At 38.8% G+C, this 24,838-nt stretch overlaps 1 protein-coding gene across 1 annotated transcript in view; it reads right to left on the minus strand.

The window, feature by feature from the left end:
• The window catches only part of ST8SIA6 (ST8 alpha-N-acetyl-neuraminide alpha-2,8-sialyltransferase 6), a 124,894-nt gene that overhangs the window by 42,866 nt on the left and 57,190 nt on the right, over positions 1-24,838 (minus strand). The window lies entirely within an intron of this gene.

The raw sequence follows: 24,838 nt of genomic DNA on the forward strand, positions 1-24,838 counted from the left end.
TGCAGGGGCACAATCTCGGCTCACTGCAAGCTCCGCCTCCCGGGTTCACGCCATTCTCCTGCCTCAGCCTCCCGAGTAGCTGGGACTACAGGCGCCCGCCACCACGCCCGGCTAATTTTTTGTATTTTTAGTAGAGACGGGGTTCCACCGTGTTAGCCAGGATGGTCTCAATCTCCTGACCTCGTGATCTGCCCGCCTCGGCCTCCCAAGTGCTGGGATTACAGGCATGAGCCACCGCGCCCGGTCCCTTTAGTCTTTGTGTTCTCATTTGAAATGCAAATATCCCTTTGAGTGAGAAAACTCTTAAATTTTATTTCAATTAGTAACTTATTCATTAGTTGCCAGGTATTAGTGTTCAAAGGCTCTACAACAATGAGATAGAATGTATGTTGAAGACATAATGGAGAAGAAAAATGAAACCAGACTGGTATCTAGATTGACAGAACGTGATGAAGAGTACTGGGAATGGAAAATATTAAAATATATATGAAAGACTTTTTCTTATTTTTCTAAGTCTTCTTGAAAGAAAATTGTTTAAAGTGACTATAATAATATTTGAGGTGGGGTTATATATGTAGACATAAATGCATGACAACAATAGAACAAAGGCCAGAAAGAGGTGGGGGCGGGAAAGTGGAAATAGAAGTGATATAAATCATTTGACAACTGACAGCAATAAGAAAAAGATGAACACTCTTCACCTAAAACAACGAGCAAAACCAAACAAAATCATAAAAATGTTATCATAAAAACACTCAATCCAAAGGCAGGCAGAAAAAGAGCGAAGGGAATAAAGAACAGGTAAATAGAGAACAAAGAGCAAGATGGCAGATTTAGGCCCAACTGTGTGACTAATCTCCACAAAGATAAATGATCTAGGCATACCAATTAAAAGGCAAAAAATGTCAAACTGGGAGAAGAAAGAAGATGAAGAAGAAGAGGAAGAGGAAAAAGAAGAAGAGGAAGAAGGAGGAGAAGGAGAAGGAGAAGAAGAAGGAGGAGGAGGAGAAGAAGAATCGACCAATCCACATGTTGTCTACATGAAGCATATTTCATATAAGCAAATAAAAGTAAAAAGAATCATTAAAACAAAGAAGGTCTATATTCATAGTATATTTCTGAGCAAGAAGTGTTACTACAAGAAAATAATATTCCCAAGCAAAGAATATTAATGAAAAAATGAGATTAGAGTAGAAATTGATAAAATCTTTAAAATTCAATGAGATCAAAAACTTTTGAAAACATCAATAAAATTGATAAAACTCTTGCTGCACTGATTTGAAAAAAGTGAGAGAAGATACAAATGACCAGTACCAGAAATGAGAGAGGATGGAGTGCTAAGAATCCTTAAAACATTAAAAGTATAATAACTTTATGCCAAAATAGTTGGTGACATAGATGCAATAGATACATGTGTTAAAAGACACAAACTACCAAAGGCCACTCAAGAAGAAATTGATAACATAAATAGTACTATAGCCATTAATAAAATCGATTTTGTAATTAAAATTCTTCCTACAAAAAATAAAAATAAAAAAACACTAGGCCCAAATGGCTTCACTGGAGAATTTTATCAAACATTTAAGGGATATTAATACCAATTGTATGCAGTCTTCTAGAAAATTGAAGGGGGTAAGACACTTCCCAACTTGCTATATGGGAACAGGGTTACCCTGATACAAAAATAAGGAAAAGACATTGGAAAAAAGAAAAAACAGGCAGGCCAACATTTCTTATAAAGATAGATGCAAAAAATCCTCAACAAAATATTATTGAATTGAATCCAACAACATGAAGAAAGGATAAAGCACTGTGACCAACTGAGGTGTCTATCAGGAATTTGGTTTATTTAAAAATCAATCAAAGCAGCTCACCATATTAACAGAATAAAAAAGAACACAAATAATAATCTCAACACACAAAAGGATTTGACCTGATCCAACATTCAGCAATGACAAAAACCCTCACAAAATTCAGTGTAAAAGAGAATTTCCACAATTTGATAAAGGACATTTACAAAAACACCCATGGCTAGGATCATACTTAATGGTGAAAGACTGAATGATGAATGCTTTCCCCCTAAAATCAGGAAAAAGACAAGAATGTCCACTTTCACCATCTCTATTCCACATTGTATTAGAGGTCTAACCAATGCAATAAAGAAGAAAAGGAAATAAAGCCATCGAGATTAAAAAGGAAATAATAAAACTGTCTTTATTCAGAGATGACATAATCGTCTAATGATTGTAGAAATGATGTATACATATGCCAACACTTGACAAATTATACACTTAAGTTGAAGTTCATTGAACATTACTCCTCAAAAAATTTTAAATGTTTATTACTAAACTAAAAATTATATTTTCCATGATGCTATAACTAAGATAATAAGCATTACATATCAGCCATTTTTAAGGATCAAATATCTAAAATTTAAAATTGGATTTATTATGAACCTAAAGTATATTTAAATTGATATGCTTTTTCAAAGAGTTCCCTGGATAGCTAATAAGTTGCTACTTCCTATGAGCTCTCAGACTGCTTTGACCAACATTTCTATAATAGCCTCTCTCACATTAAATTTAATTGTGAGTTTACATGTCGGTTTCTCAGTCTCTCCCTTCCCCTCAGGACTTTGAGGACTGACCATTTCTAGCCCAGCACAATCCCTGCGACATGCTGATTTGTTTTTATTAACCTAGGAAATGCATTTTATTTATTTATTTATTTAGAGATGGAGTCTCGCTTTGTTGCCCAGGCTGGAGTACAGTGGCGTGATCTCGGCTCACTGCAACCTCCGCCTCCCGGGTTCAATCTATTCTCCTGCCTCAGCCTCCTGAGTAGCTGGGATTACAGGCACGCGTCCCCATGCCCGGCTAATTTTTGTATTTTTAGTAGAGACGAGGTTTCACCATGTTGGTCAGGCTGATCTCAGACTCCTGACTTTGTGATCCACCCACCTCAGCCTCCCAAAGCGCTGGGATTACATGCCTGAGCCACCGCGCCCGACCTGGAAATGCATGTTTAAATATAAATAAAACACGTAATGAGGTCGTAAACTATTCTGAATAAGCTCAAAGCTTGGATTATGGTTTCCACTTAAAACTTCACTCAGTACTGACTTACTTCCACTGACTTTTCCTATTTACAAATCTCCCCATTTAAAGCCCAGCCCTCCTTCAATGTATCTATCACTTGAGAATTCTCACATTAGCGCTCAATAGCTCATTAGTCAATTTTCTCAGTCCAGTAATTCAATTCACCCAGTTTCTTAGCATTAAAGGCATGCATATGTGTGTGTGTGTGTGTGTGTGTGTGTGTGTGTCCTGTTAAACTACTACCCCCTTTCTCCATGAGTAACGCGTACATTAACTGTACCCATCTTCCTTTTTCAGCTCCCTCAATAGTGATCAATGTAGAACTTGCCAATTAGTTCACACAGGAAATGGAGAAAGGGGTTTATATTGCTTGGTAGTAGTGATCTAACCTCTGCAACTTAAAGAATACAATAAATCCCTCTCTTTTCGGCTGACTCTTGGATTTGAGGGTAATCTCCTTTCTCAGCCCTCTTTGTTGGCATGGCATGGGTATGAGGATCTTCTCGTCCTTTCCTCCATACTTTATGTTATGAATATGCTGGAGTTGGCTCATACAAGTATGGGAGCTGACTGTTAAGTTTTCAGGAATGTTGTGAACAGGTTATTAAACCATTGGTAGCTTGAAATCAGCCAAAGTGGAAGCATTTACACCACAGGAATTGGCAAATTTGACAAATCAGGTTTCTCTGCTTCCCCCCTCCACCCGAGCTAATAGTAAAACATGAATGAGCTCATCATAGCTCCTATACTTCTCATCCCAGCTGTGAGCCTGTTGGCCTGGCTCATACTCATTCATTATCCCCATAGTTTGAGCTTCATTGAGGCTTGCTGTAAAGGCCAGGTAAGACTTGGCTGCCACATCTAACTCATCAAATAAGACTGATCCAGAGTGGTTCTGGGTTATACAAAACTATCATATAATATCCAAACAGCAAGTACTACCTTGGCAAATTAAAGATGACTTTATTACCATCAAAATTGTGTGCAAATGCTCCTGAGTATATGATACTTTTATTTTAGCTTACTTGAAAAGCAGAGATTTTTTTTGCAATCATTCTTGCCTGTATATTGAGCTGAGTCTGGGACATTAAAATTGCCATCCATGGACAATTGGGAAAAATGTGCATTGTAGAATATGGATAGCCTTTAAAATACTTTGTTTTAAACATCCCTCCCCCTATATATTGTAGGTGGTTCCAATATAACCTAATATTGAAAGACGCCAATCATAACGTATCTCAGTTTACTGTTAAGTTAGCTAAATAAAATGGCCTTTGACTTTATGGTCACTGATATGTAAAACAGTGAATACCTTATGGCAGACCCATCTATTATTAGATATACTTCTGGCCATTTTACAATTGGAAGACAGTACTCAAGGTACTTACTCCTTGAGATTAAATGTTCAAAAAGTCATTTTTACGTCCAATCTGGAAATGAAGCCTTATCCTCTGACATTATAGAGGGGAAGACAAAAGAATAAGGGATATCAAAGGGAATTTTTTTCTAAGTGCTTGCCCTTTTTAGTGAAAGTTAAATCACCAACAGCTTTTTGAGAAAATTAAGATTGCCACAGGGTCATCGCAATTATAAAATGGAAGCATGGTTGCAACCAAAAATCATTTGAGGAGGAAAAACCACATGTGTGCTCCAGTTGTGGGCCAAGTTGGGGATAGGCGTGTCTCTGCAACAGCTTCCTGTTAAGTAAAATGTTCTAAATGACATCATATTTTCTGCACACTTACATGTATAATTGATTTTCAGTTTATAAAGCACAGATCTTACCCCAAAATCTTGGGAGGTAGCTCTGCTTCAGATATCATTTCTGTTTTTCTGGATGACAAAACTGAAAGTTCTGAGAAGATAAACAGCTTGCTCAATATTGCCTTGTATGTAGATGAGCTAAGAATTAAACTCATGTCTTTTGATTCACATTCTGGCTCTTTCCAATATATCATATTGTATCTCATCTATTTTCATAATGAAACTGAAAATCCCATCAGAAACGTTTTCTGTCCCAAGACATATAATAAATCACACTAAATAATGCAGCAAGTTATGTTCAAAAGAATAAATAATGTCTATTTAAATCATTATTAGTAATACTCAAAATGAACCACAAATTATAAATAACCTACTAAATGATAATAAATGTCATATTAAAATTTTAAACATTTTTCTAGAAACGTCTCTTTGAAGATGAAGACCCACATGCTGTGACTAGTTTTATCTCAATTAAGATATAAATGGGGCTTTTCAAGCACTATAATTTATGGGTTAATTAATTAAATGGTTAAGTATTTACAGTAGTTCCCCCTTATGTATGGTTTCATTCTCTTCAGTTCCAGCTACCCATGGTGAACCACAGTCCAAAAATATTAAATGGAACCTTCCAGAAATAAACAATTCATAAGTTTAAAATCGTGGACTGCTCTGAGTGACCTATGAAATCTCACATCGTCCTGCTCCATCCTGCCTGGGATGTAAATCATCCCTCCGTTCAGCAGATCCACCCTGTCTGTGCTACCTGCCTGCTGACTTAGTTACTTAGTAGCCATCTCAGTTATGAAACTGCAAGAACGTAGTATATATAGGGTTCTGCACTATCTGTGGATTCAGGCATCCACAGAGGGTCTTGAAAAATATCCCATGCAGATAAGGGGAACTACTGTTTTGGGTACTTACTATGTACATGGAAGTTATCTTGGAGATACTCATTTACTAGTCTTATTTAAGCAGCTGAGATACCAATTTGGTTTCCTATGACATATCTCTTCATGGTGAAAGCCACCATTTTTCATCCATTGAAATAGGTGGGGACAACACAGTAATATTAAGTCAGTAGTTTTCTGAGTGATGTTCTGTGTAGATCAAAAAGTCTTTTTCAGCATTTTCACCAAGCCCCTGAAGAGCTCAGTTCCGCTTGAAAATAAATTCTGCAAACGAACACAGTGCTACAAGACTTTCAGTCAATACAGTCAATCATTTCCACTGGGTAATACTCTTTAAAGGAATAGCTAATGAGTGCATGAAAGCTAAACTAGGAGAAGTGTGTGGCAGGTAGACTGAGTTGAGCTATGCAGTGGCACTGACATTTTATCCACTAAAGGTAGAAGAGTTCAATTTACATTGTTGTCAGCTATGCATGATGGTAACTTCTAATTAGAGTGTCATGGGTACTGTCAACCGGCATGGGAAAAAGGGATCTGCAACTTTTATTTTCTCCATATCTTTTAATGTCCCTCAGACAAGTTAAATAAATATAGAACACAGCTTCAGAAATTAACTCCTGAAGATGCCAGTGTACTTCTTCACAGCCCCAATGAAATCTCCAAAGTGCTATACTGTATTATTTGAAAAAGCCAGGCGTTGTTTTTTTTTTTAAGGGATGCTTCCTTTGTTCTACAAAATTAAGTTATTGGGTACTGGTATTAAGCATATACTTAAGATGTGCTAGGAAATGCTGTGAGCAGTGACCAGCCTTAGCCAACCAAGAGGGAATGGTGTATCTATTTACAATGCAGTGGGATGTGATGTAGCAAAAGCTACACGAATTGGTGGAGCACACTAGGGCTGTCCACGGGGTAGAGTAAGAGAGCTGTTACCACCCCCAAATCTACAGGTAACCCAGAAAGAGGTGCGACTGTAGGTGAAGACAATGGTGGTAGCCTTTGGTAGAAGATGCAGTCATACCTAATCCCAGCCCAGAGAGAGGGATCCATGGGAGTAAATCCCCCAAACTCACTCTCTTTCCACCTTCCACTCTCCTGCCAATGACTCCCATAGGCTGAACCTAACCAGAACCGAAAGGGTAAGAGAAAGAGGGTCCAACTAATGTAGTCCAAGGAAGTCAGCCTCAAGGACATGCAGCAAAAAGAAAAAGCACGGATGGTAGGTCTGAATGATCAGCCAAGAATTTATAGCACAAACGGCAATCTATTCATGATGCTATTTTGTAGCATTATTTTGGGGTAACTGAATTGTACTTCAATGGAAAATTTGATACAATGCCAAAATCAAGCAGTAGCTCACAGCAAAATACAAAACAGAATTTTCAGTATCTTGAAGCTTTGTGTATTAGTCCATTTTCATATTGCTATGCAGAAATACCCAAGACTGGGTAATTCATAAAGAAAAAGAGGTTTAATGAACTCACAGTTCACCATGGCTGGGGAGGCCTCACAAACATGGAGGAAGGCAAAGGAGGAGCAAGTGTACGTCTTACATGGTGGCAGGCAAGAGAATGTGTGCAGGGGAATTGCTCTTTATAAAACCATCAGATCTCTTGAGACCTATTTACTATCATGAGAACAGCACAAGAAAACCCGCCCCCATGATTCAACTACCTCCCACCAGGTGCCTCCCACAACACATGGAGATTATGGAAGCTATAATTCAAGATGAGACTTGGGTGAGGACACAGCCAAACCATATCACTTCTTCTTCACAAATATCTGCAACCTGCAAATATGTCACCAGGATAAAGAGAATCAATAAACAAATAAGGAGTCTGATATTTAACAGTTTCATATTTCCTCTTATCACACAATCACTATAAAATTTCTAAAGATGAAAAAAATGATGACCCACTTTTCAAGTTTCAAGGAAATCTCTAGACATATAAGAGAATATTCAGAGATGAAAGTGACAATTTAGTGATCTTATACCATCAGTTTTTACAAATAAGACCTATAAATTGCAGAGTCTGATAGAACCAATAAATTCACTATTTCACCATTTCTTGAAGTTACAACAGTAAATGAGCAAGCATAGAACACCTGCTAAGATTCTTAAGCTATATATGAGTGGCTATTAACCTTTTGCATCTTTAGTTGTCCAAACTCACATAAGCAGAGCTGACCCTTCCCTCCCTCCTGACTCTCCTTTGCACCACCCCTATATCTATTACGTATCCCTACAGCACTTATCCTTTTATTTTCATGTATTTATTGAAAAAATATTTATTGGGCATTTGCTACGCATGAGACACTGTTCTATGCATCAATAATAATCAACAAAACACAAAAATCTATGTTCTCCACCAGGCACAGTGGCTCATGCCTATAATCCCAGCACTTCGGGAGGCCAAGGTGGGTGGGTCACCTGAGGTCAGGAGTTCGAGACCAGCCTGACTAACATGGACAAATCCCGTCTCTACAAAAAAAAAAAAAAATACAAAATTAGCCAGGCATGGTGGCACATGCCAGCTACTCGTGAGGCTGAGGCAGGAGAATTGCTTGAACTTGGGAGGCAGAGGTCTCAGTGAGCTGAGATCGCACCATTGCACTCCAGCCTGGGCAACAAGAGTGAAACTCTGTCTCAAAAAAAAAAAAAAAAAAATCTATGTTCTCGTGAAGTTTATATTATAGTAAGGGTTGATAGCAAACTGAAATAATACATACATTAATAGCATGTTAAAGTGCTAGGTACTTCAATGTATTAAGTAATACAAAAGGAAAGAAGGACAATAGGAAAAGAAAGTACGAGGAATAGTGTTGCAGTTTGTGTGGAGTGGCCAAGGAAGCCCTCACTGAGGGGTGATAATTGAGCAAATACTTGAAAAACGTATTAAGTAATTAATAAAGTAATAATTAAGCTATGCAAATATAAGGGGTGCAAGTGTGGTGAGAGCATTCTGGGCAAAATGACGGAAATTGTAAAGGCTGGAGGTAAAAGCAGGCATGGTGTGTTTGAGGGACACAAAATGATGTGGGTGGCTGTAATCCACCTCTGAGTCACTCATGAATCCAGTCATGACGGTGGCAGGAGATGAGATCAGAAAGGTAATAAGAAGTCTGATGCTATTGGCCTTGCTATTCAAAGAGTGGACCTGAGACTAGTGGTACTGGCATCATATAGGATAGGCTTCTTAAGAATGCAGTATCTCAGGCCCCATCCCTGACTCACAAAATCAGAATCTATATTGAAAAATCCCACAGGTGATATGTAGTTAAAAGTTTTTGGTAGCTTGATTGCAATATAATTTGTATGCGACACAATTCACCCATCATATGTGTACTGTTAAGTGGTTGTTATATTCACAGATACGTTCAAACATCATCGCAGTCAATTTTACAACATTTTAATCACCTCAAAAAAAATCCTGTATCCTTTATTACCCTCTGCATCCCATAAGTTTTGGTATGCTATGTCTTCATTTTCATTCATCTTAAAGTATTTTCTGATTCTCCTTTTGATTTCTTCTTGGATGTACTGGATATTTAGAAATGTGTTGTTTAATTCCCACCCATTTGTGAGCTTTCCAAATTGTTTTTCTGCGATTTATTTCAAATATCACTTCATTGTGATCAGATATTATGCTTTGTATTATTTCTATTCTTTTAAATTTACTGCATTTAAAAAAATGATCTAACACATGGTATATCCCGGAGAATGATTTGTGTGCATTAGAGAAGATCATCATAGTCTGTTGTTACATGGAGTGTTGTAAGTCTGGTGGGTTTATGGTGTTCTTCAGGATCTTCTATTTCCATGTTAATCTTTTTCTCATTGTTCTATCCACTATTGAAAGTGGATATTGAAGTTTTGAATTATTATTGTTGACTTGTTTCTCTCTATTTGCTTCATGTATTTTGGTGCTATTAGGTGCATACATGTTTATAATTATTATATATTGCTAATGGATGACCTTTATCATTATAAAATCTCCTTCTTTATCTCTTAACTTTATGTTTTAAGAGTCTATTTTGTCTGATATCAGTAGAACCACTCCAGCTTTCTTGTGGTTGCTATCTGCACAATGTACCTTTTTCCATCCTTTTACTTTCAATCTATTGTATCTTTGAGTCTAAAGTGTGTCTTCTGTAGACAGCATAGAATTGGATCATGTTTTTAATTCAGTGTGACAATCACTGACTTTTTTTTTTTGGGAGACAGAGTCTAGCTCAGTCGCCCAGGCTGGAGTGCAGTGGCACGATCTCGGCTCACTGCAAGCTCCGCCTCCTGGGTTCATGCCATTCTCCTGCCTCAGCCTCCCCAGTAGCTGGGACTACAGGCGCCCTCCACCGCACCTGGCTAATTTTTTTTTGCATTTTTAGTAGAGACGGGGTTTCACCATGTTAGCCAGGATGGTTTCAATCTCCTGACCTCATGATCCACCCGTATCAGCCTCTCAAAGTGCTGAGATTGCAGCTGTGAGCCACCTCGCCCGGCCTGACAATCTCTGACTTTTGATTGGATGATTTAATCCATTCAAATTTAATGTTGTTATTTATATAGTTAGATTTATGTCTGCTATTTTACTTTTTGTTTGCTGTATGTTTCATGTTCTTTTTTGTTTCTCTATTCTTTTATAGCTTTGTTTTGACTTAGGTAAATATTTTCTAATGTAGCATCTTACATCTTTAATAATTTTAACTATTTTCAATGTGGTTGCTCTAAGGTTTACCATACACAACTTATCAGAATCAGCTTCATCTTTATACTAGTGTAATTGTAGGGATACATAGAAACATTATTCCTACATAGCTCTATTCTTTTTTCTCCTTAATTATGATATTATTATTATAGGTATTATGCCTATTAATGTTACAAACCCAACTATACCTTGTTATCATTATTACTTTATCATCTCTTGTCATTTCTATAGCACAGTATACCTTTGCTCCAACCCACTTCCTTTGTGATGTTAATGGCAAACATATGCATATATATTTGAGAAGCACTTGTAAGAAACTTGTAGGTCACTGGAAGAACTTTGTCCTTTATTTTGAGTGAAATTGAAAGACTTTGGAGCAGAGAAGTTGTCTGTCTACTTACAGAAGTAGGATCCCCCTGCTACTTTGTTGAAAATAGTCCTTAAGAGAGCAAGAGGTGGAAGTTGGCAGAAAATTAAGAGATGTTTGCCATAATCCAGCAGAAGGATGAAGGTGGCTTAAACCAAAGTGGGAGTGGTGGGGTTAGGAAGAAATCAGCAGCTTCTGGATTTGATTTGAAGGTAGCCAATAATATTTAATAATAGATTGGACATGGTGTGGCTAAAAAGAGAGGAATCAAGGGTAACTCCAAAGTTTCAGGCCCAAGGAACTGACAGGATAGACCTGTCATTAACTGATACAGGGAAGAGTGCTAAAGTGCAAAGTTGAGAGGGAATTCCAGGACATCAGTATGAGACAGACTAGGTTTGAGATCCCTTATAGACATTCCAGGAAAGCTCTGACTGGGCAGAGATACATACAAATCTGCGAAGAGGTTCAGGTGGGAGATAGAAATTTGAGAATTGTCAGTATGGTATTTAAAACCATGAGACTAAATGAGGTCCTTGAGGGATGAGGATGAAGAGAAATGAGGCCTGAGGATTGAATTCTGGGGCATCCAGTGTCAAAAATAAGGAGACGTGAGAAGGAAACTACAATGAAGAATGAGAAGGGGCTGGGCACAGTGGCTCATGCCTGTAATCTCAGCACCTTGGAAGGCAGAGGTGGGAGGATGACCTGAGATCAGGAGTTCGAGACCAGCCTAGCCAACATAGTGAAACCCCTTCTCTACTAAAAATACAAAAAATTAGCGGGGCGTGGTGGTGCACGTCTATAATCCCAGTTACTCGGGAGGTTGCGACAGGAGAATCGCTTGAACCCAGGAGGCAGGGGTTGCAGTGAGCCAAGGTCATGCCATTGCACTCCAGCCTGGGCGACAGAGCAAGACTCCATTAAAAAAAACGAAAAGAAACAAAAAAATGAGAAGGGAAAGCCACAGTATGATAAATATTTGTTTAAATATACAACTCAATATACTGTGGACTGCTAAGAAGTAGAAATAATACATTTATTGTCATTCTCCTTATATACAAGAGTTCTAAATCCATTCTCAACCATGTATACTTCGAAAAAGCTCGCCAGTGAATCTAGTGCACTCTCCAGGTTGAAAATAACTCTTCCTATGCTTGCCATGGTATTGGGCACTTAGTAGTTGCTTTGCATTTCTCAAAATTAATATTTAATATATGACTAGAACTTAAAAATGGCCAAAGCTTTCAGACACCAATTTTGAACAATGACAATAATTAGCCATCAGCCAGGATCTTACCAAGAGAAACCATACTGATACCCAAGCTGCAAGTAGGGTACTGCTACGTAAGATAATGCTATCTAAGTATATTTCTATTATGGACGCTTGTGTAAAATAAGTAACAAAAAGTGAGGAACGTGTGTTACTATTTTGGAGGCTGGATCACTTTTGAATAGCTTCACATTATAAAATCAAAATCCAATGCTTTCTGTTTTCAAATTTCTGACTTAAAATTCTGCTGTCGTTAAGAGTGGTGACTCGGAGTAGTGAAAAGAGAATAGTTAGAATTTTATCCAAATCCCAGCTCTGCTATTTGTAACTGTCTGATGTTCTGCAAGCCAACCTCAGAGCTCATTTATCTCACTTGTAAACTTAAAACAGTAAAACCTACTCTGAAGAAATATTGCAAGAACTATACATATATTTAAATTATCTGGCAGAGAGTCGGCCCACAAAAATGGTTAATTGTGACTATCACTATTGATAATTATGGTAATAATAATTACCGTCATTATGACAAAAATATAATAATGTAATGGGTTAGTTACCTATGACTATGTAACAAATTACTCCAAAACTTTGTGGCTTAAAATAACAGTAAACATTCATTATTGCACTGAACCCACAAACTCTCTTATGACCTTTCTTGAAAGTCACACATTATTTCTGCAATATTCTATTGGTTTCATGGGGCAGCCCTCTTTATAGGCTGACAGGGACTATAGAAGTGTATAAATACCAGGAAGAGAGGATCTTTGAGGCTGTGATCTGAGAGACCAAAATAGATGCCCTTTTATGAACTAGGAAGGACCACAAGGTTAGGAAAACAAAAGTTTACCTACAGATCGAGGGTACAGGGCATCTAGCATGGCAACTCCATAAATTCCCACAGCTGCAAGAAAAAACACACTCTTTCTAAACTCCCTAACAGGAGCTATCAGGCAATTTATCAGGCTGATTTACAACCCAGATAGCCTCACCTCTGACAGGGCGGAGGACAGCCTTACAGACATTGTTTTCTGACAAGCAACTCCAGCAGACCTTTAGCCAATTTCACCAGGTTATAGAGGCTGTGCACAAACTGTCTTTGTGTCCTATAGTTCACCTTTTGACATAAAGAGCCAAATTCCACCTCATTTAAATGCTAAAACCCACCCCAAAGTGAATATGGGATGTATGTTACATATATAGCACATGCACTTGACTCCCCCTTATAAATATGCATAACTTTTCCCCAAAACCTGCTGAATATGTTTGACTTTACCATGTAATACAAACCCTGAGAGGCATAAAACCCAACCTGCTCTTCCTCTCTTTAAAGAGAGAGCACCTACGGTCCACGCTGGAGACTTTATTCCCAGTTTGCAAACTGATATTGCCAATAAAGCCCTCCTTTCTACTATTTTAGCATCCTGATGGTCTTTTAGATGACAGTCACCTTGCAGCTCTGGCTACCACAAATAGCAAATAAACTATGCCTTTGACATTGCCTGTTATATTTGAAGACATTGAAAACAGCAACAGATTTGCTATCTTTCCCGGTGCCACTTTTAAAATTGAAAATAATTCCAATTATTTCTCAACGACTTTAAATAAGTTTGATTATTTTTATTGCCATGGTCTTCCCAGAAAGGCTTCGTTCAAATGACTAGTTATTTGAGGAACTATGAGGAAGCCTTCTGATATGAATGTGTCATCAACATTGTAGCCTAACTAGCAAGCCAGCATTTCCATTTTTCTCTGAGAGAAAATTCAGTTTTGTTTCCACTGACAAGTACTTACAATAAAATAATACGTGATTCCAATCTTCAGCATAGTAAAAATGATAGTAAGGAACTCTTACCAACTATTAATTAAGGAATTCAGATTAGGATTATGCTAGTTATCTTTTAACATCAACAACCACAACACACACACACACACACACACACACACGCACGGGAAAAATACAGTCTTTTATTTCTCATCCTCCCACTAACAGATTGCACGACTTTGAACAAGTCATAATCCCATTTTTTTAATCTTTAAACTGAGAGAGTTAAAAAAAAAGTCATACATGCTCATAGTTGAAACAAACAATATACGAATTCAAATAATTTAAGAGAGACTATGCTTTCAAAGTCTTAGACTGTAATTATTTTTCATGTACTCTTTGAAGTACAGAATGATTGTTAAATCACCTTTTAATAAATTTGACATAACTTTTGTTTAAATGCGAACATTTTCAGAGGCTTCTATCATACTCTCAATATTATTACCTCGGCCAGGTGTGGTGGCTCATGCCTGTAATCCCAGCACTTTGGGAGGCCAAGGCGGGTGGATCACCTGAGGTCAGGAGTTCGAGAGCAGCCTGGCCAACATGGTGAAACCCCATCTCTACTAAAAATACAAAAATTAGCCAGGCATGGTGGGGGGCGCCAGCTTCTTGGGAGGCGGAGGCAGGAGAATCGCTTGAACCCAGGAGGCAGAGGTTGCAGTGAGCCAAGATCGTACCACTGCACTCCAGCCTGGGTGACAGAATGAGGCTCTGTTTCAAAAATAAATAAATAAATATATATATATATATATATATATTTAGCTCAACTGCCCTCCCAACTTGAAATTTTGTGTCAGCAAACACAGCCTTTGCTTTGATTACCAAGAAGAATTTCCCAAAATACTAAGAATGTAGTGTGTTGGTATGAATGGCTGTTTTGTGTTGATGTATTATTTTCTGATCTATAGCTCTTCTTTTTTTCCAATTTCATATATATATATTTTGAGACAGGGTCTCACTCTGTCACCCAGGCTGGAGTGCAGAGTTGTGATCATAGCTCACTGCAGCCTCAACCTCCTGGCCTCAAGTGATCCTCCAGCCTTAGCCTCCCAAAGCAATGGAATTACAGGTGTGAGCCACCATGCCTAATTCTGGAACCCTTAAAAACTGATGAGAAAAGGCAAGTTAAAAGGTCAGAGGTGAGTAGAAAGACAAAAATGTGCATATCGCTTTAAAAAGCAATCAAAGCGCCATAGATTTAAAGCAGAATGGAAACAAGTCATACATCATTCTAGGCCAAGAAAATCTTGTCTATGACCAAAAATCTTTCTTCCTGATGGACAACTTGAAACTTAGGACTACTTGCATAGTTAGCAGGCTGTCAAGTGATATGCTCACATTTGGGCTTTTTGAAGTTTGATCGGCCATAATTTATGCCTTTTCTTTTCAAGCAGCAATCAGGTCATGTTGTTCTCTCCAGGATAATAGAGCGAAGAACACTTAGGGCAAGTCTTCAGTTCACTTTGCATTTCACCCTGCAAAATGGTGCCTCCCGAGTAGCAACTTTATGCCACCCCATGAAGAAGATATCTTTCAGAAAATTGAATTGTTCTCAGTGATTTTAAGTGGTACAGCATGAAATAGCTCATCAAACATAGACACTCACCTATGGCGTAAGCCGCACTTAGTGTGTGCAAGGCAGATGTTCCAAATCTTGATTCTGAGCATTTGTATTTTACCCCAGAAAGCTATCTGAATACAAGTGAGCCCACCATGCCCTAGCAATTGTGCAGAAAGTTACAGGGCAGTGGCTTACATGCTGTTCCTTAGAAGACATCTCAATCCCTTAGTAGAGGATCTATTTAAATGCTCCGGTGCTCAGAAGATGTACAAGATTGCTGTCGTTTTTTAAAAAATGTTTCTTCTCACCTTTAAGAGACACCCTAGAGGCCTATAATCAATAGAATGATCAGAATGGTAGAGCTATTTAATACATACGTGGCAGAGATGCCTGGCGGATTACCACTGATTGGTGCTCCCTTTCTGTAGTACACCTGTAGTACACACTTGTTGCTACAAGCAGCTGCCCAGCCAGACACTCCATTCCCAAACACCCACCGCACATCAATGCCACTTGCATTTTGTTAGTCAAAACCCCCAATATGTCTCCAGCATCTAGAAGGGCCAGTCCCAGATGGCAGTGAGAATGGGAGTGATGTGCGCCCCCTGCAGGCTGCATGCAGTATCCGCTTTCTCTTTATGAGTAGCCACCCTTTGAGCAGCCAGATGGTTGAAAATGGCTTGATCTTAAGATGGAAGGAACCAGTATCCCTGAATCAACATCTGGGGGAAAAGCCCCCCAGGAGCGTTGCCTGATAAAGAAGAAATATTTTACACTGTCCGAGAGAGAGTAAAATTTTGTGCTCAGACTTCCGAGTTTTGAGAGCTTCTGTTAGAGCAGTGTGTCTACTCTAACCAAATGGTAGAAACTGAACAAATCTAATGGTCCATTTTCTTGGGAGCCAGGACTCTTGGAGGAAATGAAAGAAAAGCATAAAAAAGAGAAGGCAAAACAACAGAAGCAGAAAAACCCAAGAAAAGGAAATGAGTTGATTTCCTGGGTCAGCACCTCTAAGTATCTGCTCTTAGAAAAATCATTTCATTTATCTGAGGCAACGAGGAATAAGATGGACGGCTTGGATATCCATGGAGACATTTTTCTAAAAATATAAGTAAGAAAGATTACAAGTAATAAGTTTGCCATACTGAAAAATGAGCAAACTAGCAGTGATAAGATGGCTATAAAGCATTTTTAATACAGTATAATATTTTATCTGGGAGATAACCTACTAGAAAGAATAGAGCTGCAGAAAGGCAGAGAAATATTTAAGGGAAAAGGATGGGGTAGAAAAAAAACAGAAAGGTACAGACTCAAAGTAAGAGAAAGAGTCAAAGAAGTTGAAATAGGTTACAAAAAAGTATTGGTTTATAGATTTATAATTTTTTTTAAATCTAGGATTTAGAGTTTGTCAGGTCTCTGAGCCCAAGCTAAGCCTTCATATCCCCTGTGACCTGCATGTATACACTAAGATGGCCTGAAGCAACTGAAGAACCACAAAAGAAGTGAAAATAGCCAATTCCTGCCTTAACTGATGACATTCCACCATCATTTGTTCCTGCCCTGCCCTAATTAATCAATTGACCTTGTAACATTCCTTCTCCTGGACAATGAATCTCAGGAGCTCCCCCACTGAGCACCTTGTGACCCCTGCCTCTGCCTGCAAGAGAAAAACCCCCTTTAACTGTCATTTTCCACCACCTACCCAAATCCTATAAAACTGCCCCACCCCTATCTCCCTTTGCTGACTCCCTTTTCGGACTTGGTCTGCCTCCACCCAGGTGATTAAAAAGCTTTATTGCTCACACAAAGCCTGTTTGGTGGTCTCTTCACATGGACATGCCTAACAGAGATGGTATAAAAATGCTTTGAAAACCTAAGAAAAACAGGCCGGGCGCGGTGGCTCACGCTTGTAATCCCAGCACTTTGGGAGGCCGAGGCAGGCGAAACTCTGTCTCTACTAAAAATACAAAAAAAAAAATTAGCTGGGCGTGGTGGCGGGTGCCTGTAGTCCCAGCTACTCGGAGAGGCTGAGGCAGGAGAATGACGTGAACCCGGGAGGCGGAGCTTGCAGTGAGCCGAGATCGTGCCACTGCACTCCAGCCTGGGCGACAGAGCGAGACTCCGTCTCAAAAAAAAAAAAAAAAGAAAACCTAAGAAAAACATTCATTCAATTATTTTTTTATTTAACAAAAATTAATTGAGCAACTGCTGTGTGCTGAACCCTTGTGATTGGCACCAGGGGATAGACGTGTGAACAAGACATTATCCCATTCATTTTGGAGCTCAAAATCTGAAACACAGAATAAAGAATTAAGGCACAAAAGAGCCTATCCCACTTGTTCTCCTAATGGCAACTGCCTAATTTTCGTTTATTCAAAAAATATAGTTAAGACTAGGGGAGAAAAAGAGCACTTTTCCCTCCCACTATAACTCCATCTTTCTAAATCCTATTTTAGCAATGTGAAAGGGACAGATAGGCTGAAGAAAGAGAAAATTCTAAGTCTTTAACAGACCATGACAAAAGTAGAGCCAGATAATTATTTCTAAGAAAATGCAATTACTTTTTTATCGCCATACACTGAATGGCTTTCCCCATCGTGCTCCCTAAGTCTCTAATAGCACTGCTTATGGAACACACAACCCCTGACCATAGACAATGCAACCGAAAACATTAGTCTCCTGTGTGCAAAACAACACTTTTATAACAACAGGCAATTCATGCCTGCTCTCTCTAAACCTTTGCCGAACAGAATACCAGGGCAGGCTAATTATATGAGCTAGCTGAAAATTGCGTGTGTTTAATGGAAAGGCATCCCCTTAAAGAACAGCTGAGAGAAGGTCTTAGCACCAAAAACAAAACAACAGAGAAGGAGTGAGAGGGCAAACATGGGGGTATGGGCACCCGGCATTCTCATTAGCATACCGCAGTTAACCTCTTTGTTGATGCACATCAAAGAGTTGTCAAATTCTCTGCCTTGAAAAAGATGCCTTCCATGATTAGAGAATTTTCTCCCTCACTCACTCAGGTGTTTTGCAAAAACACACAGCTATTTGTCACTCTCAAGTTGAGAACTTTAGTCACTTTGGAAAGCAAAAACAGATAATGTCAGAGACCACTGAAGAGAGTCAAAGGCAAGTTTTACTCACTAATTTGCACATCTGTCAAGGAATATAGCCAGCTTTCCACAGGGTCCGTTGGAGCAAAGACCAATTTTCCCGTTCTACTTTTCCTGCATCATTTTGTCATATGTCTGATGTGTGGAGGGTGCCACAAAAGGTTTGGAACTCAAGTCCCTCAGGAAAAGCTTCATAAAGATCCTTGTAACACCCACATACCCAACAAACACCAAACAAAACAACAGCTTCAACATCAAAACTGGCAGGTAGTGCATCTCCAATGCATGAACTACTTTAAGTCCACCCCCGAAATCAGTGACTTTATCATGAAAGGGGAGAAGCATTTGCAAAAGTGTTTGTTCCAACCAGTCTATAGAAATCTAGAGTCCTGGCAGGAATGATGGCCTGCTCCAATCAGGGAATTTAAGAAGGGCTTAAAGGAGGGAATTTTCGGCCAGGCACAGTGGCTCAGGCCTGTAATCCCAACACTTTGGGAGGTCGAGGCGGGCGATCACGAGGTCAGGAGATCAAGACCATCCTGGCTAACACGGTGAAACCCCGTTTCTACTAAAAATACAAAAAATTAGCCGGGAGTGATGGCAGGTGCCTGTAGTGCCAGCTACTGGGGAGGCTGAGGCAGAAGAGTCGCTTGAACCCGGGAGGCGGAGGTTGCAGTGAGCTGAGATCGCACCACTGCACTCCAGCCTGGGTGACAAGAGTGAGACTCCATCTCAAAAAAAAAAAAGCAAAAAACAGAAGAGACTTTTCCCAAAGATCTAGCTAGGCAGGTTGTAGATAAATACAGGTACAATAGTAGGGGACTATTAACAGCTTATCCCTAAGTTCAAGGGTCCAGGGGAGGGAATGGGAGAGAGGGAGAGAGGGAAAGCTAGAGTGAAAGTGAGAGAGAAAGAGTAAGAATGAGAAAAGGAGAGAGTGAGAGACCTACAGAATCACCTTAGCGTTTGTTCCGTGATGCAGCACTTCTTTCAGTCATGGACGTAGGCCAGGAGTGTTGGGTCACATCTGTGAAAGGAAAATATCTTGGGCCCCCAAAATCACTAAGGAAAACTCAAGCTGGGAACTGCTTAGGGCAAACCTGCCTCCCATTCTATTCAAAGTTATCCCTCTGCACACTAAGATAGATGCATATCTGATTGCCTCCATTGGAAAGACTAATCAGAAACTCAAAAGAATGCAACCGTTTGTCTCCCACCTATCTACGACCTGGAAGTTCCCTCCCCGCTTGGAGGCTTCCTGCCTTTGCTTCCAGTTGTCCTGCCTTTCCAGACCGAAGCAATGTACTTCTTATATTGATTGATGTCTCATATCTCCCTAAAATGTATAAAACCAAGCGATGCCCGACCACCTTAGGCACGTGTCATCAGGATGTCCTGAGGCTGAGTAACAGGTGTGTCCTCAACCATGGCAAAATAAAAACTTTCTAAATTAACTGAGACCTGTCTCTGATTTTCTGGGTTCACATTTTGGTAACCAGGAAGGGATTTTGAGTGGAGATGCCCATCACCTTTGACAAATCTCCTTTTGGTGCCTGGTACCAGCATGAGCTAACTTTATAGCTCAACCAAATAGGAAAATTTGCTGAGGTCTGAGAGCACCCTCCAGAGAATCCCTGATCTCCCAAAATTTGGTTGAGATCTAAAGTTTATTTTTCTGTACAACTCCTTTTGGGGGGACTTTACTTGCTTCCAACAGGAAGGCAAGCTTTCCTGCTTCCATGTCGATGGAAGACAGGTACCTCCTTTATGGACCTTGAGCTCGCTTCCAACAGGGAAGATAAGTTTTGTTTTGTTTCCTGCTTCTTTTTTTTTTTTTTTTTTTTTTTTTTTGAGACGGAGTCTCGCTCTATCGCTCAGGCTGGAGTGCAGTGGCGCAATCTCGGCTCACTGCAAGCTCCGCCTCCGGGGTTCACGCCATTCTCCTGCCTCAGCCTCTCCGAGTAGCTGGGACTACAGGCGCCCGCCACCACGCCCGGCTAATTTTTTGTATTTTTAGTAGAGACGGGGTTTCACTGTGGTCTCGATCTCCTGACCTCGTGATCCGCCCACCTTGGCCTCCCAAAGTGCTGGGATTACAAGCGTGAGCCACCGCGCCCGGCCTGTTTCCTGCTTCTAGGATGGGAGAGAGCAGTCTACAGCTTGAGACCCATGACTAAGTAAGAAGCTGGTTTGGGATTCCATCTTGCCAATTATTGTAAACAACAGAAGTTAGTATTAAACGACCAGCTGGTGTTAATTTCTGCTTACACTTACAGCACTCAGAAATCATATAATTTGTGTGATAATTGTTAGTTTTGCTTAATGGTTCTGTTCTTTCTTTCTGTCTTGGTCAAATCCAAAGGGGAACCCTAAATTATGGGGAACAGGGTCTCTGAAGTGGGAGGAAAATGGCCATCAAAAGGAAAAAAAAAGATTTTTAATTTTAACTACAAAAGGGGCTTTATTTACACAACAAGGCCACCTTTTTGCCAGCCAGACCAAACTGAAAGAGCAATGGCTGTACTTCTGAAATAGCAGCACTTTGTCCTAGCTGAAATGTGGTAATAAGATTTAAAAAACAAATTTGTGTAAGGAGCTCCATGATTAAAAGCCAGCTCAATGAAAAGGCTAACAGCCAAGATGTGTGTGTGTATGTGTATGTGTGTATGTGTACATGTTTGTGTGTATGTGTACATGTTTGTGTGTATGTGTGCATATGTACATGTTTATATTCGAAAGGCCTTCATGTTTTGAGGGGTTTTTTTGTTTGTTTTTCTCTCCTAAGATCTTGTCTTTTTTTGTGCAAAAGTTTTTTTTCTTTTTTCTTTATCTTCTCAGGTGACTGAGTTCTGTTTTCACCTGATTTTTTGACTAACATGGTTATTGCAACAGAGGTTATTTGGGTTTTTAAGGAAGAGTGTAGTTTAATTTTATGTTTAATTTGACTCATAAAAATGAAAGTGTCTCCTTCTAGTACCACCAGACTTTCTCTCTCTATACCTTATGATGTAAATTTTGCTATTTGATTTTCGTCTGAGTTGTTTCTTTTAATGTGCAAACTTAAGGCTGTTTAGCTGACAACTACGTAGGGTTGTAAAACAGATTATCAAGAATCTGAAAGTCTATAATAGGAAAAAGGGGGTGCGGTTATAAATCTATAAAATGTACTTCCATCGGCATGCCTAATACGTCTTTATATGTATTTAGGCGTTATGTACACAATGTTTCACTACTAAAAATATATAAAAGAGCTCTAATTAATTGGCTTAAGAAAAGTGCTTAAATCAAATACCAAAAAAGAAAAGACTAGTCACATGCTTTTAAAGGTTATATAACTTGGCCGGGCGCGGTGGCTCACGCTTGTAATCCCAGCACTTTGGGAGGCCGAGGCGGGCGGATCACGAGGTCAGGAGATCGAGACCACGGTGAAACCCCGTCTCTACTAAAAATACAAAAAATTAGCCCGGCGTGGTGGCGGGCGCCTGTAGTCCCAGCTACTAGGAGAGGCTGAGGCAGGAGAATGGCGTGAACCCCGGAGGCGGAGCTTGCAGTGAGCCGAGATTGCGCCACTGCACTCCAGCCTGGGCGGCAGAGCGAGACTCCGTCTCAAAAAAAAAAAAAAAGGTTATATAACTTAAGTAAAATCTTTAATAAATAAGCTGGCTTTAAAATTATTGGTAAAGTAATATTATAAGTGTCTTAAGAATTGCCAGCATACATTTTTGTTTGCATTTATTAATCAAGCAATTTCATACTTATCCTTGCCAAATAGTATGAGATGTCAAAATTTGGCATGGGTTACAAAACTGTAAACCCAGCCCCAAACAGAATGATCTTTGCTTGTGTAATTTTTAATAAGTAAGACATTGATATGGGTTTAATGAAAACAGCTGTATCTCAAATTTAGTAAGATTATCATAACTTCTAATCCTGTGGCTTTAGGCAGTCTAGTCCACAGACAATAAAGAGGTTTGTTTTGGGAAAGAACTGTTATCGTCTTTGTTTCAAAGCTGAACTGTAAACTAAGTTTTTCCCAAAGTTAGCTTGGCCTGTGTTCAGGAATGAACAAGGACAGCCTGGAGGTTAACGGCAAGATGGAGTCAAGTCAAAATTTTTTCACGGTCTCAGTTATAATTTTGCAATGGTGGTTTCATAACTTTAAATCATGACTATCACAGTTTTCATAAATAATCTAGGTAAACTATTAAAATAAATAATTAGGTAAATGTAATGGGATAAATACTTGTAGACAAACGGGTCATAATTTATAATATAAAGTTGTATTAAATTATAGATATTTCATATCTGGGAATTTTCCAATAAAAGAAGTTTCAGTGATAATTTTTTTTAATTAAAGTTATTACATCCATGTATCTTCTTGTAGGTGATTTTTTTTTTTTTTTTTTTGAGACAGTCTTGCTCTTATCACGCAGGCTGGAATGCAGTGGTACAATTTCGGCTCACTGCAACTTCCTCCTTCCAGGTTCAAGCAGTTCTCCTGCCTCAGCCTCCAGAGTAGCTGGGACTACAGGTCTCTGCCACCATTTCTGGCTAATTTTTGTATTTTTAGTGGAGACAGGGTTTCACCATGTTGGCCAGGCTGGTTTTAAACTCCTGACCTCAGGTGATCTGCCTGCCTCAGCCTCCCAAAGTGCTGGGATTACAGGCGTGAGCCACCGCACCTGGCCCCTGTATATGCTTTTAAAGTCCTTGTAACATTGAGCGACAGGGCTTTAACTCCTGGGTTTGAAAAGGACATCGAGTCCTGCTAAATCTTAAACACTGATAGCAATTAAAGCCTTATCTTCAGGCCCCATACAAGATGCCAATCAAAATAAACTGCATGCCTGAGATACAGGGCAAGAAATTAAAGCTATTCAATGCCTCAAGGCCCAGGGACTGCTGTGAAAGACGTAGGTCCATAAGATCGTAAGGGCCGATTTTGAAAGTTAAAATAAGTTCAGTTTCTCTATAAATTAGTCATTAGTGTCAAAGGCACACTGATGCAAAACTAGTATACGGATCCCTGTGTCAAATTAACAAGATTTTCTAGAAGCATTAACCAACTCCTTAATAAAGGTTATAAAGGTTATAAAAGGCTTGTGGAAGTTATATTTTATAATCAAGATTAAATTTTATAGACTGTTTACAAAATTTTGAACAAATGTAATTGGCTTCATGCTGTTTTCATTAGGGCTTGTTGTTTAGAAAATTAATTCTCTTCTCACAAAGAATGAAGGTTTTCACTTTTTTTTTTAATACTTGAATTATCACTTTGGTGAAATAAATGACTTCACAATGACTTATAATCCTATTTTGTAATATTAAGTGTTTTAAACTTTTGATATATGACAAACTTTCTAAAATCAAATTATAAATTATGTCTTTTTCTAATCTAATTAATCCGTTAAGACGTTAGGTTCCCTAAAGTCCAAAAAATGACATAATTTGGCTTATTTGGTATAAAAATTATACAGGAAGCATTGTCAAATATAAAGTGGTATTTAGTTTTCTTAGGGCTGTATTTGTATAAATATGTTGTTGATATGTGTTCCAAAATTATGGGAAACTCCTGTAATTCTGATTTAACTTAGTGTATATTATCAGTAATAATCATAATTGTTATAATCATTGTGTGCCACAGGGGTAACAAATTTTCTTGTCAATTGTGTCTTTTGACTATGGCTGTCTTAAAACTTCTTTTTCATCCATGGACAATTGTTGTCTTGTTCTGTTCCTCTTTAGAGGGTGGTTTTATAATCAGCTATAAAACTTCAACAGGTGCTTTTAAACGCAGTTTTCTAATAACTTTGTAGATTGTGATATCAGAATGCAGGAGAAACTTTCAGAACTCATGGAGAGCTAATATATTCATGAGTATCAAGCAAAACACAGGAATTAACTGCATGGACTAAACCAATCTTTTTGACTTTTTGCTTAAAATGTTTCCTGATCCTTTGTTTTGTTTTTCAGACTCTTAAAACATTTCTTTTGAGCTATTGACAGCTTTTAACAATTTAGTATACTCCCATGAACAAAATTTGGAGCATATTTGTTTCTAACTGATTTCTCTGGAATTAGGAAACTATTTGTGAATATTCTTAACTTATGGCAATACAGTTATTTGCATAAGTGCAATAGGAATCTGTTTTCATTTGTAACAGGACACAAGTGGAGAAACTGGTTATTTTACCAAGGCTTTGACTGGAATGCTGTGCTT

Source organism: Hylobates moloch, unplaced genomic scaffold, assembly GCF_009828535.3.
Source record: "Hylobates moloch isolate HMO894 unplaced genomic scaffold, HMol_V3 SCAFFOLD_2, whole genome shotgun sequence".
In the NCBI taxonomy this organism is placed as follows: Eukaryota; Metazoa; Chordata; class Mammalia; order Primates; family Hylobatidae; genus Hylobates; species Hylobates moloch.